The 16,164-nt window shown below is 45.0% G+C and overlaps 1 pseudogene; it reads right to left on the reverse strand.

Moving 5' to 3' along the window:
• The window catches only part of LOC115112045 (neuron navigator 2-like), a 134,859-nt pseudogene extending 119,849 nt beyond the window's left edge, over positions 1 to 15,010 (reverse strand).
• Between the last annotated feature and the right edge of the window lie 1,154 nt (positions 15,011 to 16,164).

Genomic DNA, 16,164 nt, shown 5'->3' on the forward strand with positions numbered 1-16,164 from the left:
CTTTTCTCGTGGCAACAGGTCACAAATCTTGCTGCTGTGATGGCACACTGTGGAATTTCACCCAAAAGATATGGGAGTTTTTCAAAATTGGATTTGTTTTCGAATTCTTTGTGGATCTGTGTAATCTGGGGGAAATATGTCTCTCTAATATGGTCATACATTGGGTAGGAGGTTAGGAAGTGCAGCTCAGTTTCCACCTCATTTTGTGGGCAGTGAGCACACATCTCTCTCTCTCTCTCTCTCTCTCTCTCTCTCTCTCTCTCTCTCTCTCTCTCTCTCTCACTCTCTCAATCTCTGTAGACTGTGCTCCATTAACTCACAGACCTAAGAGGGAAGCTAGTGTTGCATTACCATAGTAATGTGATGTATGATTATAACACAGTTTAGTTCACATTATGGCGCAGTCAGGCAGAACTTCCAACACTCCGAATCACGGAATGCCATCTGGGCCTGGTTGCTATGGGTACCAGCTGTAACCCTGCTAATGAAAGAACATCTAAATGTGTTGCAGTGAGCAGGCTGGTCAGATTTCACCTGCTGCGTGTGTGTGTGTGTGTGTGTGTGTGTGTTTAAATATATAAACATCAAGTTAATTCCTGGAGACAACAAGGTCCTACATAGCAACACTGAAACATAGTCAATGTGTCACTGTTAGAGGTAAACAAAAGGGTGTTTGGCACTAAGTGGTTGCGCTGGGTTGTTTCTGTTAGCTTTTGGTGTGTGCACGTGTGTGAGTGTCGGTGTGTCTGTGTGTGTTCTCGCTATTCCCAAACAGGCAATCCCTGAGCCTCCCCTGATGAGTACTAAATCCTAAGTGGGGATCTAAAGCTCTGCAATTAAAAGCATCTCAGGGAATGAGTCACCCGCACACACACACACACACACACACACACACACACACACACACACACAGCGAATCCAACGCCGTCCAGTTGAGCGTCATTGTGATTCCACACAGGTAGAAATCAGAGCCTTTAAAACAGCCTTCCCTGAGGCAGCGGGTGCTGAATGCTGAATGTTTAACACAGCAGAGAAGGACAGAGCTCCTATAATCACGCAGCTTCGGGAGGACTCATCCACATCCCAGTTCATATTGAGGTAGGGAAAGGAAAGGATCAGATGGGTAGATCCATCACACACCAATCAGATCATTCGGAATGAACTGAATCATTCAGAAAGTGGACAAACCAGAAACCTCTCGTTGCTCTAGTCATGATTTCTGTGGTAAACGTGGATCTCTTTGGTCAGCCTTCAGCGGTCATTCAGTCCTACCACCCTCCCATTTGACGGCGACTTTACAATTTACCCTCTGGAGGTCACGTGACGTCATCACCACCCGTGACTTCAACCTCATGAAACCGCCCTCCCTATCGGCGCCACCACGCCTTTTAGACCGGAATAGATGAAGATGGTGTCTGATTGTGGTAGCCTAACCGTGGTCCCACCATGGTCCCAGGAGTGACCACGTACAATGGCCCCGTTTGTCTGACTGACGTGCTCTTTGTGACACAAGCGCAGGAATGGAGAGAAGGAGCGAAAGAGGAGAGAAGGAGAGAAGGGCACCTAAGGGAGGTCTCTGAACGGACGTTGGCCCAGTAGAAACAGATGGGCAGACCTAATGAATATGGTTATCCGCCGGACAGGGAGAGGAGGGGCTGTGACCTCACACAGAAAGACTGGGGGGAGACACAGGAACTGGAATTAGATCAGGAAGGATCCAAATTGACATTATGTCATAAAGTGCACATGGGAGTCAGCTGGTCCAATCATTTCATTCGGTTCACATAGACATCACATCCACATACGACATCATAGGTGAGGATGATCCTTTGTACATCCTGAACAATCTTGAGATGTATGACATCACGGTCTAATCCTTCTCTATCTGATTCTAGCACAGGTACAGGAAATACAAATATACCTGGAAATATATCACTTTATTTCTGGGTATATTGTGGGCATATTGTATTTGTTAACATTGATATAATGTGATGCTGCATTAGCTGTGACTAGTATGACAACAGCTACAACAGCAGTCAGACTGTGTTATATAGCCTTGCCAAAACGCTACCCATAAAATAGTGTGTTGACTCATAAAACATTACCAATAAACAAAGTGTGTGTTGTTTGTGACTGTTAGGCTCGATATTCTGTCACAGATGGATACTAAAAGCCTGGTCCCAGACCTGTTTGTGCTTTTTTTGTGTGTGCTTTTGCCCACATCGTCATGTTTGGCATGGCAATCCCATAACGAGTTGTCAAGAGAGCCGAAACAGACCGGCAACCAGGCTAGAATACTAACTCTACCCAAACAAAACAGAATGAAATCTGATATCAAAGCAGATAGAGGCCGTTCCCTTGTGTCGCTTTGAGAGCGATAGAAACAGGTCCATGCCAATGAATCATTTATTATCCACGAATATATCTCTGTATTGATTCACTGCGGCTCTTCTTTATAGAAAGAACCTGCTAGTTCTATGGGGGGGGGGGGGGGGGCAAGATCCTTATCCTGAAACAGAGTAACTCCAATACTATCGAAGAATCAAATGATGCATTGGCAGCGTGTGACGTCTGTGTCTGAATTCGAGACGGAGGCAGGGCGGTGGCACCCTGGACTGATGGATTCATGGGAGAGCCATCTAGCCTTCGCTCAGTGGGAGGGGCAAAGAGGCGCGCCGCCAATATAGGCTCCCGTCTGAGACTTTCAATGTGGAACAAACACTAAAAGACAAGGACACACGTCCATATAGGAGCAGACCAAAAAAAAGACGCACATAGCCTACATTTACACCCCCTCTAATATTATACCCATTTCTGGTCTGATAAGATTCCACAGTGGACACAGCCCGCCACTGAGCGAGCAATGCCTGTGTTCTGTGGTCCTCACACATTGTAGACACCTGCTGTGCACACATTAGTCAAACGATTCAAACTAGTCCGGCGCGTGTTCGCTGTACGTGAGCGTCAATGTGTGCAAGCTTCACTGTGTGTCGGTGGGGGATGAAGCCAGACAAACCTCTTCTCTTTTAGCTCGGACATGAAAATCACAGAGAGAAGAACGGGGGGAAAAGTTGTGACGGGGAAAATAACTGATGGTTACATATCACAATATTATTTTGGACAATATTATATTGATACTTGGACCCCAAAATTGTATTATATATACTGTCAGGCCCTGATCTGTTTCACCTGTCTTTGTGCTTGTCTCCACTCTCCTCCAGGTGTCGCCCATCTTCCTCATTATCCCCTCTGCATTTACACCTGTGTTTTCTGCCAGTTCGTCTTGTTTGTTTCAGCCTTCCAGCGTTTTGTGTCTCAGCTCCTGCTTTTCCAGTTTCTCTTTTTCTCGTCCTCCTGCTTTTTGACCCTTGCCTGTCCCTGTCCCTGACCCTGCCTGCCGTCCTGTACCTTGTCCCCTACTCTGGATTATCGACCCCTGCCTGCCTTGACCTGTCGTTTGCCTGCCCCTGTTACAATAAACCTTGTTACTTCACACGGTCTGCACTTGGATCTTACCTTGGTACCTGATATATACAGTATTTGGGATTTACATTTTTGCTAAGTAGCACTTTTCTCCATCTTCTTTTTAAATAGTGAGCCGACATGTTTTCAGCATTTTCATTTCCATGACTGATCAAAAGTCATTTTCTCATGCTCTGTCTGTCTGCAGCTGACATTATTATATATATTTTTTACCTTTATTTAACTAGACAGGTCAGTTATGAAGAAATTCTTATTTTCAATGACGGCCTCGGAACAGTGGGTTAACTGGTCTAGGAACAGTGGGTTAACTGGTCTAGGAACAGTGGGTTAACTGGTCTAGGACTGGTCTAGGAACAACCTGCAGTCTACCCAAAGAGAAAGTGCCATCTCTTCTATGAAGATAACTGCTATTCCATTTGTTTTATAGGCTCACTACACATCCTGAGGAAAACACATGTGAATCCATCCCCCTTCTCCTTTCCCTTTGTCATGGCAATGAAGTCCGCCAGACCTCCAGCCAGTCTATCCACTGTGAGGGGGAATTAGCAATCGAATGCAGCAGGATATGGAGTCCAATCCCCCCCCCGTTCCCTTTCATTCTCACCTGCTGGACTCTATGGGTCTTTAGAAGGCCTAAACAACTGGTGGAATACGGGCACCATTAAAGTCAATGGTCCCCTGAGACGATACTAGAGGTTAAGAGAGTTCCGGAGGCTGTTGATTGTAAAGAGGTTGTGGGGGAGGAAGGGAGAAGAGGAGAGAACTCTCTACCGCTAGTCGATCGATATCATTCCATTAAGGGTCATTTAATTAGATAAGAGTCCGCACGGTAATCAAATACATTCACAAATACCACCGATCAAAAGCATGGCCGCTATCTGAACCCAGCACCTGATCGAGTTCAAAGTCTGAGAATGAAAGTTGAGTCTTTGAATTCAATTGGACCCAATTACAATAATTCAAATGACTACATGCATTATCAACACATTATGCACATGTTCTTATCTAACGTTTTGATTAACGGAACTCTGTGTCAACGCTAAATCGCACGGGATGAACATCTCCGGCGTGCCCGAAAATAATAAAGAAATGTCCTTCAGATATTAATACTGCTCTCAGCAAAGCTCATTCTCTCTTGACTGAAGGTCCTCCTATATCCTGAATCGATATTTGCTTTGAGATAATTTGAGCAAATATTGGGAGAAATTAAACCTCTCCAAAAGGCGGTCATTGCTGTGTGCTTTTCATTTTGACACTAACGTAGATAAGCCCCAAGCCTTGGTTATGACTCTTAATGAGACCCAGGCTTCTCATAAAGACAGACTTAGAGCCTTTATCTGGAGAAATGCTTATTAAGATAGAGGTCTTATCACACTACTGGCAGATGGGCAGATGGATGGATGTGTGTGTGTGTGTGTGTGTGTGTGTGTGTGTGTGTGTGTGTGTGTGTGTGTGTGTGTGTGTGTGTGTGTGTGTGTGTGTGTGTGTGTGTGTGTGTGTGTGTGTGTGTCAACTCATACTGTGTTCATATACTGTTGTTTACGCCCTGTGTATGTATATCCTATATCGTCGACATAGTTTATCCTAATATACCTACTACTGTACATAACATCCTCATTTGCTCCAGAGGTGCTGCACCACTGTGAAACAACACATTTCCCTGCACCGATCCAGTGTACATGACAATAAAACAAACAATTTTTCTTTTTTACAAATTGTACACATCACACACAGTATTTATATTCTCACTTCTCATATATATCGGCTTGGATTGACATTTCTTGATGAACAAAAACGAATGAAAATGTATTTCTACTGTATTTGCGAGACATTCTACTGCACTGCTGGCGCGAGTAACACAAGCATTTCGCCGCCCCTGCCATAACACCTGCAAATCTGTATACGTCACCAGCAAACTTCGACTCGACGAGTGTTGTGTGGGTGCGGGCGTGCGTGGACATGTCCATTAAAAAGGTCTGTGACACGCTTCCAGGAATGACATCCTTCCTTTACCTTTCTGTCTCCCTCTCCTCCGATAGAGATGTTTCCCTCCAGTGAATAAGAAATAGTTCCAAATATGTGTGTATGGCCGAAAGAAGGAAGGTAAATTATCTCCACTGAACAAAAATATCAACGCAACAATGTCAAAGATGATAGATACCTTCTGATACCTTGTCGTCAGTGCTTAGACTTAATTCCCTGCCACCTCCCCTTAGACAGATTGAGGTGTTCAGCATCCTAGAAGCTCCTAGAAGTTACAGTCCTTGTAGTTATTCCAACCTCCTCTCTCTGTTTGCCACTTCCACAGCCAAGGATAAAGGAACCAGCGACGATGCACAGTTGGATATCGAGGGAAGGGAGAGAGGGAAAGGAGAGGAGGGAGAGTAGGAAAGGAGAGGAGTGAGAGTGGGGAAGGAGAGGAGGGAGAGTGGGAAAGGAGAGGAGGGAGAGTGGGAACGGAGGAACAATAGAGGAGAAAAATAAAAAATAAAGTGTGATCCCTGGAGAGCAAAGAAAACAAGGTCCTGAAAATCCTTGGTAGAGAAGTGCTATAAATGCATGGTGAACGCACACACACACACACACACACACACACACACACACACACACACACACACACACACACACACACACACAGCTCCCCCCCATGCACACACACACACAGCTCCCCCCCATGCACACACACACATCCTCGTTCAGAGGCATTCTCTAAATACATAGGCAATGTTTTGTATAGTGAGCAGCATTTTTACACCATAGACAAGGAGTGGCAGCAATGCCCTTGACTGTGACAAACACGTCACACACCTTCACGCACGTCTCTCACACACACATGTACGTCTCACACACATCTTACACACGTCTCACACACACACACACACACACACACACACACACACACACACACACACACACACACACACACACACACACCCCATTGATGGCCTTGACTACCTCCTTCCTGCCTGTTTGGCAATTGAGCCAGTCTGGGTGTCTTCACTGCTGAGTACAAAAGGGACAGGAGATGCAGTACGTAACGTATGCTCACCACTAGAGGCCAGTAGAGGCTGCGTGTGTACTACTCATCCCTCAATGTCAGTGGGCCAAGTGATTTGACTGGGAAGGTGATTTCCTTCTCCCATAAAGACTAGGAATGTGCATATTTCCCTTTCAAAATGATTTGATCCGTATCTAGATACATGGGCTCCGATACAACACAGGAACAATTCGTTTTAGTTTGAAATGTATGTGTATACCTGCTCGTCAAAAATCTAATTCCAAATAATATGGAGTTGGTCCTCCCTTTGCTGCTATAACAGCCTCCACTCTTCAGGGAAGGCTTTCCACTAGATGTTGGGACATTGCTTGCTTCCATTCAGCCACAAGAGCATTAGTGAGGTTGGGCACTGATGTTAGGCCTGGCTCGCAGTTGGCGTTCCAATTCATCCAAAAGGTGTATGATGGGGTTGAGGTGAGGGCTTTGTGCAGGCCAGTTATGTTCTTCCACACCGATCTTGACAAACCATTTCTATATGGACCTAGCTTTGTGCACGGGAGCATTGTCATGATGCTGAAACAGGAAAGAGCCTTCCCCATCTCTGTCTCAATCTGTTGCCACAAATTTGGAAGCACAGAATCATCTAGAATGTCATTGTATGTTGTAGCGTTAAGATTTCCCTTCACTGGAACTAAGGGGCCTAGCCTGAACCATGAAAAACAGCCCCGGACCATTATTCCTCCTCCACCAAACTTTACAGTTGGCACTATGCATTGGGGCAGGTAGCGTTCTCCTGGCATCCGCCAAACCTAGATTTGTCCGTTGGACTGCCAGATGGTGAAGCGTGATTCTTCACTCCAGAGAACACGTTTCCACTGCTCCAGAGTCCAGTGGCGGCGAGCTTTACACCACTTCATTTGGCATTGTGCATGTTGATCTTAGACTTGTGTGCGGCTGCTTGGGCATGGAAACCCATTTCATGAAGTTCCCGACGAACAGTTCTTGTGCTGACATTGCTTCCAGAGGCAGTTTGGATCTCCGAAGTGAGCCTTGCAGACAAGGAAAGGCAAGTGCTACGCACTTCACCACTCGGCGGTCCTGTTCTGTGAGCTTGTGTGGCCAACCACTTCGCAAGAGAGCCGTTGTTGCTCCTAGGTGTTTCTACTTCACACTAACAGCACTTACAGTTGACCAGGGAAGCTCTAGCAGGGCAGAAATGTTTTGAACTGACTTGTTGGAAAGATCAAAATAATAGACAAACACAATCTGACTAAACGAATAACACACAAACAGTTGTGTTTGTCACATTTCCATTGAAGACACTGAGTCATCATTCACAGCGCAGGCTGTGGGAAAAGTAAGTGAACCTCTGCGATAACGACTTCGCCAAAAGCTATTTGGAGTCAGGTGTTTCAATTAAGGAGATGAGATTGGAGGTGTGGGTTGCACAGGTTCCCTGCCCTTTAAATGAAGGCACACAAAGCCTGGTTACTGACACATCTGTTCTTCTCCAAAACGATTTGTGAACCGTGCATCGATCCCACCAACTTTCACAGGACCTTAGAAAGACGCATTATGGAGACGCACGAAGCTGGAAAAGGGTTACAAAAGTATTGCTAAAGTCCTTCGGTGTTCACCAGTCCACGGTGAGACAAATTATCTACAAATGGAGAAGATTCAGGACTGTCGCTACTCTCCCTGGGAGTGGGCGTCCTGCGAAGATCACCCCAAGAACACAAAGGGCAATCCTGGAAGAGGTGAGAAAGGAACCCAAGGCTAAAAGCAAAAGACCTGCAGAAAACTCTACAAACAACGAAAGTCTGTGTTCATGTGTCCACTATCGGGGGAAAAAACACTGATCAACAATGGCGTTCATGGAAGGACACCGCGAAGGAAACAGCTGCTGTCTAAAAGAAACATTGCGGCATGTCTCAGGTTTGCCCAAGACCACCTGGATGTTCCACAACGCTTCTGGGAAAATGTGCTGTGGACAGATGAGACAAAAGGTGAACTTTTTTGGAAAAATGCACAACGCTATGTGTGGAGGAAAAAGGGCACTGCACACCAACACCAAAACCTCATCCCAACTGTGAAGCATGGTGGAGGGGGCATCTTGGTTTGGGCCTGCTTTGCTGACTCAGGGCCTGTAGGTCTTGTAATCATTGAGGGAACAATGAGTTCAAAAGTGTATCAAGACATTTTATAGGAGAATGTCAGGGCAGCAGTCCATGACCTCAAGCTTAAGAGAGGTTGGGAGATGCAACAAGACAATGACCCAAAGAACACAAGTAAATCAACTAATGAATGGCTGAAAAGGAAGAAGATTTGTGCCTTGGAATGGCCAAGTCAGAGTCCGGACCTTAACCCAGTTGAGATGCTGTGGCATGACCTGAAGAGGGCTGTGCAATCAAGACAACCCAGAAACATTGATGAACTGAAAGAGATTTGTTGGGAGGAATGGTTCAGAATTCCTCCTCGCCATTGCACAAGTCTTATAAGGAGCTACAGGAAACGTTTGGTGGAGGTTGTTGCTTCTAAAGGAGAATCTACACGTTTCTAAATTCAAGGGTTCACTTTCTTTTTCCAGCCTCCACTGTTAATGATTACTCAATGTCTTCAATAAAAAATTGAAAAGTGCAACTGTTTGTGTGTTATTTGTTTAGTCAGATTGTGTTTGTCTAGTATTTATTTATATATTTGTAATAATGACAATTACAGCAACACTGAATGAACACTTTTAGTTTAACTTAATATAATACATCAATAAAATCAATCTAGCCTCAAATAAATAATGAAACATGTTCAATTTGGTTTAAATAATGTAAAAACAAAGTGTTGGAGAAGAAAGTGCAATATGTGCCATGTAAGAAAGCGAACATTTAGGTTCCTTGGTCAGAACATGAGAACATATGAAAGCTGGTGGTTCCTTTTAACATGAGTCTTCAATAAGAAGTTTTAGGTTGTAGTTATTATAGGAATTATAGGATTATTTCTCTCTATACCATTTGTATTTCATATACCTTTGACTATTGGATGTTCTTATAGGCACTTTAGTATTGCCAGTGTAACAGAATAGCTTCCGTCCCTCTCCTCGCCCCTACCTGGGCTCGAACCAGGAACACATCGATAACAGCTACCCTCGAAGCATCATTACCCATCGCTCCACAAAAGCCGTCGCCCCTTGCAGCTCAAGGGGAACAACTACTTCAAGGTCTCAGAGCAAGTGAAGTCACCGATTGAAATGCTATTAGCGTGCACCCCGCTAACTAGCTCGGGAGTTGATAGACTTGAAGGCATAAACAGCTCAATGCTTTAAGCACAGCGAAGAGCTGCTGGCAAATGCATGAAAGTGCTGTTTGAATGAATGCTTACGAGCCTGCTTCACCCTACCACCGCTCAGTCAGACTGCTCTATCAAATCATAAACTTAATTATAACATAATAACACACAGAAATACGAGCCTTTAGGTCATCAATATGTTCAAATCCGGAAACTATCATTTTGAAAACAAAACGTTTATTCTTTCAGTGAAATACAGAACCGTTCCGTATTTTATCTAACGGGTGGCATCCATAAGTCTAAATATTTCTGTTACATTGCACAACCTTCAATGTTATGTCATAATTACGTAACATTCTGGCAAATTTGTTTGCAACAAGCGTGCAATGAACGCAAGAGAAGTGACACAATTTCCCTAGTTTAATATTGCCTGCTAACCTGGATTTATTTTAACTAAATATGCAGGTTTAATCAAATATACTTCTGTTTATTGATTTTAAGAAAGGCATTGATGTTTATGGTTAGGTACATTCGTGCAACAATTGTGCTTTATTCGCAAATGCGCTTTTGTTAAATCATCCCCCGTTGGCGAACTTGGCTGTTTTTGTTAGGAAGAAATAGCCTTCACACAGTTCACAACGAGCCAGGCGGCCCAAACTGCTGCATATACCCTGACTCTGTTGCACAGAACGCAAGAGAAGTGACACAATTTCCCTAGTTAAAATAAATTCATGTTAGCAGACAATATGAACTAAATAGACAGGTTTAAAAATATATACTTGTGTATTGATTTTAAGAAAGGCGTTGATGTTTATGGTTAGGTACACATTGGTGCAACGACAGTGCTTTTTTCGCGAATGCGCTTGTTAAAACTAGTTAGGGATAGGCGGGACGCAAATGTCTCAACTGGCCAATTGCCAGGGAAAATGCAGAGCGCCAGATTCAAATAAAATACTATAAAATGCAAACTTTCATTAAATCACACATGTAAGATACTCAATTAAAGCTAACACTCGTTGTGAATCCAGCCAACATGTCAGATTTTAAAAATGCTTTTCGGCGAAAGCATAAGAAGCTATTATCTGATAGCCTGCACCATCTGCACCAGCAGTAAACGAAGGGGTTAGCATATTTCAACCCTGCAGGCGCTACACAAAACACTGAAATAAAATATAAAACATGCATTACCTTTGACGAGCTTCTTTTGTTGGCACTCCAATATGTCCCATAAACATCACAATTGGTCCTTTTGTTCGATTAATTCCGTCCATATATATCCAAAATGTCCATTTATAAAGCGCGTTTGATCAAGAAAAAAACATCTTACAAAAAACGTAACGTCACTACAAAATATTTCAAAAGTTGCCTATAAACTTTGCCAAAATATTTCAAACTACTTTTGTAATACAACTTTAGGTATTTTTAAACGTTAATAAACGATCAAATTGTAGACGGGGCAATCTGTGTTCAATACAGGAATTAAAACAAACCAGCGCCACTTTTCACGTCCTGCGCAACTCACAAAAGTGTACCCAGTTCCTACCTCTTCATTGCACAAAGGAATAACCTCAACCAAATTCCAAAGACTGGTGACATCCAGTGGAAGCGGTAGGAACTGAAAACAGGTTCCTAAGAAATATCCCTGGGCAATGACAAGGAACATAGAGAGGGACAAAAATGAAATTCTGAACAGTTGTTCCTCAGGGTTTTGCCTTCTACATAAGTTAAGTTATACTCACAGACATGATTCAAACAGTTTTAGAAACTTCAGAGTGTTTTCTATCCAAATATATGAATAATATGCATATCTTATATTCTTGGCATGAGTAGTAGGAAGTTGAAATTGGGCACGCTATTTATCCAAAAGTGAAAATTCGGCCCCCTAGCCCCAAGAGGATATTATTAATTAAATCACCCGTTTGGCGAACTAGGCTATGATTCAATGATAAATTAACAGGCACCGCATCGATTATATGCAACGCAGGACAAGCTAGATAAACTCGTGATATCATCAACCATGTATAGTTAACTAGTGATTATGTTAAGATTGATTGTTTTTTATAAGATATGTTTAATGCTAGCTATCACCTTACCTTGGCTCCTTGCTGCACTCGTGTAACAGGTAGTCAGCCTGCCACGCAGTCTCCTCGTGGAGTGCAATGTAATCGGCCATGATCGGTGTCCAAAAATGCAGATTACCGATTGTTATGAAGACTTGAAATCGGCCCTAATTAATCGGCCATTCCGATTAATTGGTCGACCTCAACCATCAATGCAGAAATCCAGGTAATTCCAAAGGGTTCACAAACTTTTTCTTGCAACTCTATATTAATCCTAGAAAACTGAAGGAGAAAGGGCGCAAAAGAGTAGGAGACAAACAGAGAGAGAGAGAGAGAGAGAGAGAGAGAGAGAGAGCGAGAAAGACACAATTATTAGAATGGAAGCCCCACAGCAATCAGAACCCTCTAGAGATGATCATCTAACTCCCTCCTTATCACCCTGTTAGTTTCTGGCCAGAGACTGTGATAGGATTCACCCAGGAGAGGATAGAGAGAGCAGAGAGAGGCCAGGGCCAGACCCCATGCAGCCATGGAGAACTGTGTCAACCCAGAGCAGCCATGGAGAATTGTGTCATCTCTGGACCAAACATAAATTTTCTCCTCCCAACTCTCTTGCCTCTGCTCTCCTAGGAGAGGAGAGGAGAGGAGAGTAAGACGGGGGAGAGAGGAACAGGGAGAAAAAATGGATGAGGGTGAGGGAAGCATGGTGGTTCCCAGGCAATGATTCTGTGTAATTAGGCTGTAGTGAAGGGAACCATGGTTGGCCAAGGTAGATGAACTACTGTATTCTGGTACAGAGGCAAAGCCTACAAGTCTCATAGGGATTGGGCCACCACAGAGCATCCTCTGACAGGACTGGATAGAGAGGTCTCGCTTTTTGGAGACTCGACGAACACACGTAGACACATGTATACTATAAACACAGCCTGTGTGTAGTGATCCATGGCCTATAGTCACAGCGGTGGCATGGCTGTCTCTCTCTGTTAGACTGAGCTAACACACACACAGAGAGAGAGAGAGAGAGAGAAAGAGAAACTGGGTCACACAGGAAAACGTGATGAGCTGCCTTAATATACCACACTATCAGTAAGCTACATGTAATAACACAGGGATGACTTGTGGCCAGTGTGTTATTAAATTGTTTCTGTTCTTTAAAACATTTTCTTTTTTTAATGTCGCTCCAAGTCAGGTTTTGGTACGGACACGTTGCCAAGCACTTGCTCAAACTCAAACACAACACACACTTGCACCCCCCCCCCCCACCACCCAGCCTTACATGGCATTCAAACGATCGCTCTCTCCGCTGAGGCATTTCTGCAGGGTTGCTAAGCAGACCAATAACTCGCAAACAAACCAAAACATCCACCCTGCTGGTCCGGATAGTCAGTTTGCCTGCTAGCCTGCCTGGACACTGGCAAAGTCCATGCTAAGACACTTTTACATTCAAGGGCATGCATTCAAGGGCATGCATTCAAGGGCATGCATTCAAGGGCATGCATTCAAGGGCATGCATTCAAGGAATCACATCACTTCCCTAAAGGGGGAACACATCAATGCAGAACCACCCAGCTACAGTAAAAACAGCAGCGCAAACACACACACCGGTGTAGAATAGAGAGAGTGAGAGAAAGGTGTGGATTAAAGGGAGTGAGAGCGAGAGGTGGCGATCCACCGATAGAGAGAAAGAGGTGTGGATTAAAGGGAGTGAGTGAGAGCGAGAAAGAGGTGTGGATTAAGGTGGCGATCCACCGATAGAGAGAAAGGTGTGGATTAAAGGGAGTGAGAGAGAGGTGTGGATTAAAGGGATCCACCGATAGAGAGAAAGAGGTGTGGAAAGAGGTGTGGATTAAAGGGAGTTAAAGGGAGAGCGAGAGGTGGCGATCCACCGATAGAGAGAAAGAGGTGTGGATTAAAGGGAGTGAGAGCGAGAGGTGGCGATCCACCGATAGAGAGAAAGAGGTGTGGATTAAAGGGAGAGCGAGAGGTGGCGAGATAGAGAGAAAGAGGTGTGGATTAAAGGGAGTGAGAGCGAGAGGTGGCGATCCACCGATAGAGAGAAAGAGGTGTGGATTAAAGGGAGTGAGAGCGAGAGGTGGCGATCCACCGATAGAGAGAAAGAGGTGTGGATTAAAGGGAGTGAGAGCGAGAGGTGGCGATCCACCGATAGAGAGAAAGAGGTGTGGATTAAAGGGAGTGAGAGCGAGAGGTGGCGATCCACCGATAGAGAGAAAGAGGGGAAAGACAGAGGGACGGAGAAAATAGAGCGACAGAAGACGAGAACGATGGAGCAGTGTGTTTCTCTCTAACCTGCGTGTCAATTCCACCTTCTGTCGCTGGAGCACTCTTGGTTTTGGGGGCTCCCCAGACTCCCTGGTGGTGTCCCGAGCCCCCCTGGGGGCCCACTGTGGGAATGTGTCTGTAGGAGGACTTGAGGGGCATGGGCAGAGGTAGGGGCAGAGTGAGGGGGCGCGAGGGCACCTGTGGAATGGGCAGAGCGCTGTGCACCGGCTTGGGTTTGGGCAGTCCCGACTTCATCTTAGAGGCCAGCAGAATGGCGGGCATCTTCCCCTGGGGTACCGAATAGTTTCAGACACACACACACACACACACACACACACACACCCACAGTACTGTCCGACCACACTCAAGCGGTTAAGCCGACGCTGTCCTCCCAGTAAGCAAACAGTCTTAGCAGCTGGAATACGAGAGTGGGATAATAAGACACAGTCAATGTGTCGGGAAGTGTCCGTGTTGTCTTCCTGAATCCTGACGCTCCTATCTTTAAGAGGAGGGATCTGAGTCTCGATCCGACAGTGGGAGCATTAGTCCACGTCCAGCTCTCTCTCTAAGATCCCACCTGTTCCCTGGCTGCAATCCCTGCTCCGGTCTATTAGGAATACCGGTATTCCCAGTTTCTTACCGGTATTCCCAGTCTCTTACCGGTATTCCCAGTCTCTTACCGGGAATTCCCTGTACTCTGATGCAGGAGTTGGCAGTGTTCCATTTGCCCAGATGCAGTGAGTATTCGTCGAGGGAGTCTCTTCCTGGTGAGCTGAGTTAATTATCTTCTCTGGATGAGAGATGGACAAACACCTTGCTCCCTCGAGGAAATGAGGAGGAAGAAGGGAATGAGGAAAATGAGAAAAAAACGAGAGAACAGCAACAGAGGACCACTCGCTTCGGCGACCGCTCTGCCTGTGACTGCACTGCACTGACTGCCCTCTCTCTATTCCTCCTCCTCCAACTCCCTCAATCCCTCCCTCCCCAGTATTAGCCCTGTAGCAGGTGTGGCTTAGGGGTAGTGGAGGACATGTTTGGATGGCAGCCTTAGGCGTGCTCTCTCCCTCTCCTTCCTTTCTCACTCTCCCTTCCTCCTCCCTCCCTCATTCCAGTTTGGTAGGGTTGGATGAGAGGAGAGTTGTAGCCACTGTAGAGACAGGCAATGTATTCCGTAAAGTCATACACACTGTGCAGACTAAGACCAACTGCTGAGATACACATTATCACACAAAAAGTTGGTGTGTGTGTGTGTGTGTGTGTGTGTGTGTGTGTGGGGACGTGTTTAACTATACTTGTGGGTACTAGAAGTCCCCACAAGAATATAAATAAACAAACATTTGACCAACAGGGGACATTTTGTTAGTCCTCACAAGGTCAAATGCTTTTACTAGGAGGTTTAGGGTTAGAATTATGTTTAGTGTTCGGAGCTAGTTTTAAGGTTATGTGTTAGGGAAAGTGCATTTTGAATGGGACTGAATTGTGTGTCCCCACAAGGTTAGTTGTACAGGACTGTGTGTGTGTGTGTGTGTGTGTGTGTGTGTGTGTGTGTGTGTGTGTGTGTGTGTGTGTGTGTGTGTGTGTGTGTGTGTGTGTTGTGTTTGTGCGTGTGTGTGAGCGCGTGAACGTGTGTGTGTGTGTGTGTGTGTGTGAGCGTGTTAGACCTTTTCCAAGTACGAAACCCATTTTTCCCAGTATTCTTGACCTCTCTCCTGTTCTTAAAGCAAAGGTCATACGCTCCATGTGGTGTATTTCTTCTACAATGTCGATCCATTGTGTCACTGTGGGAGGGTCTTTTTGTAGCCATTTCCTAGTGACAGCCTTTTTACTGGCTGCCAGTAGGACCTTCAAGAGGTACTTTTCTCTATTGTGTAAGTTATCAGGTATTTCACTCAAGTACAAAGGAATTAATGTTTGTTCTATGTCAAATCCCATTATTTTTCCAATGTTAGATCTTATTTCTCCCCAGTAAGTTTCGATTGCGGGGCAAGTCCAAAAGATATGAGAGTGGTCCGCCCTCAATAGACCGCATTCTCTCCAACAAGGATGTCAGGAGCCAGTCTGTTT

The sequence above is a fragment of the Oncorhynchus nerka genome, linkage group LG27, assembly GCF_034236695.1.
Source record: "Oncorhynchus nerka isolate Pitt River linkage group LG27, Oner_Uvic_2.0, whole genome shotgun sequence".
Classification (NCBI taxonomy): Eukaryota; Metazoa; Chordata; class Actinopteri; order Salmoniformes; family Salmonidae; genus Oncorhynchus; species Oncorhynchus nerka.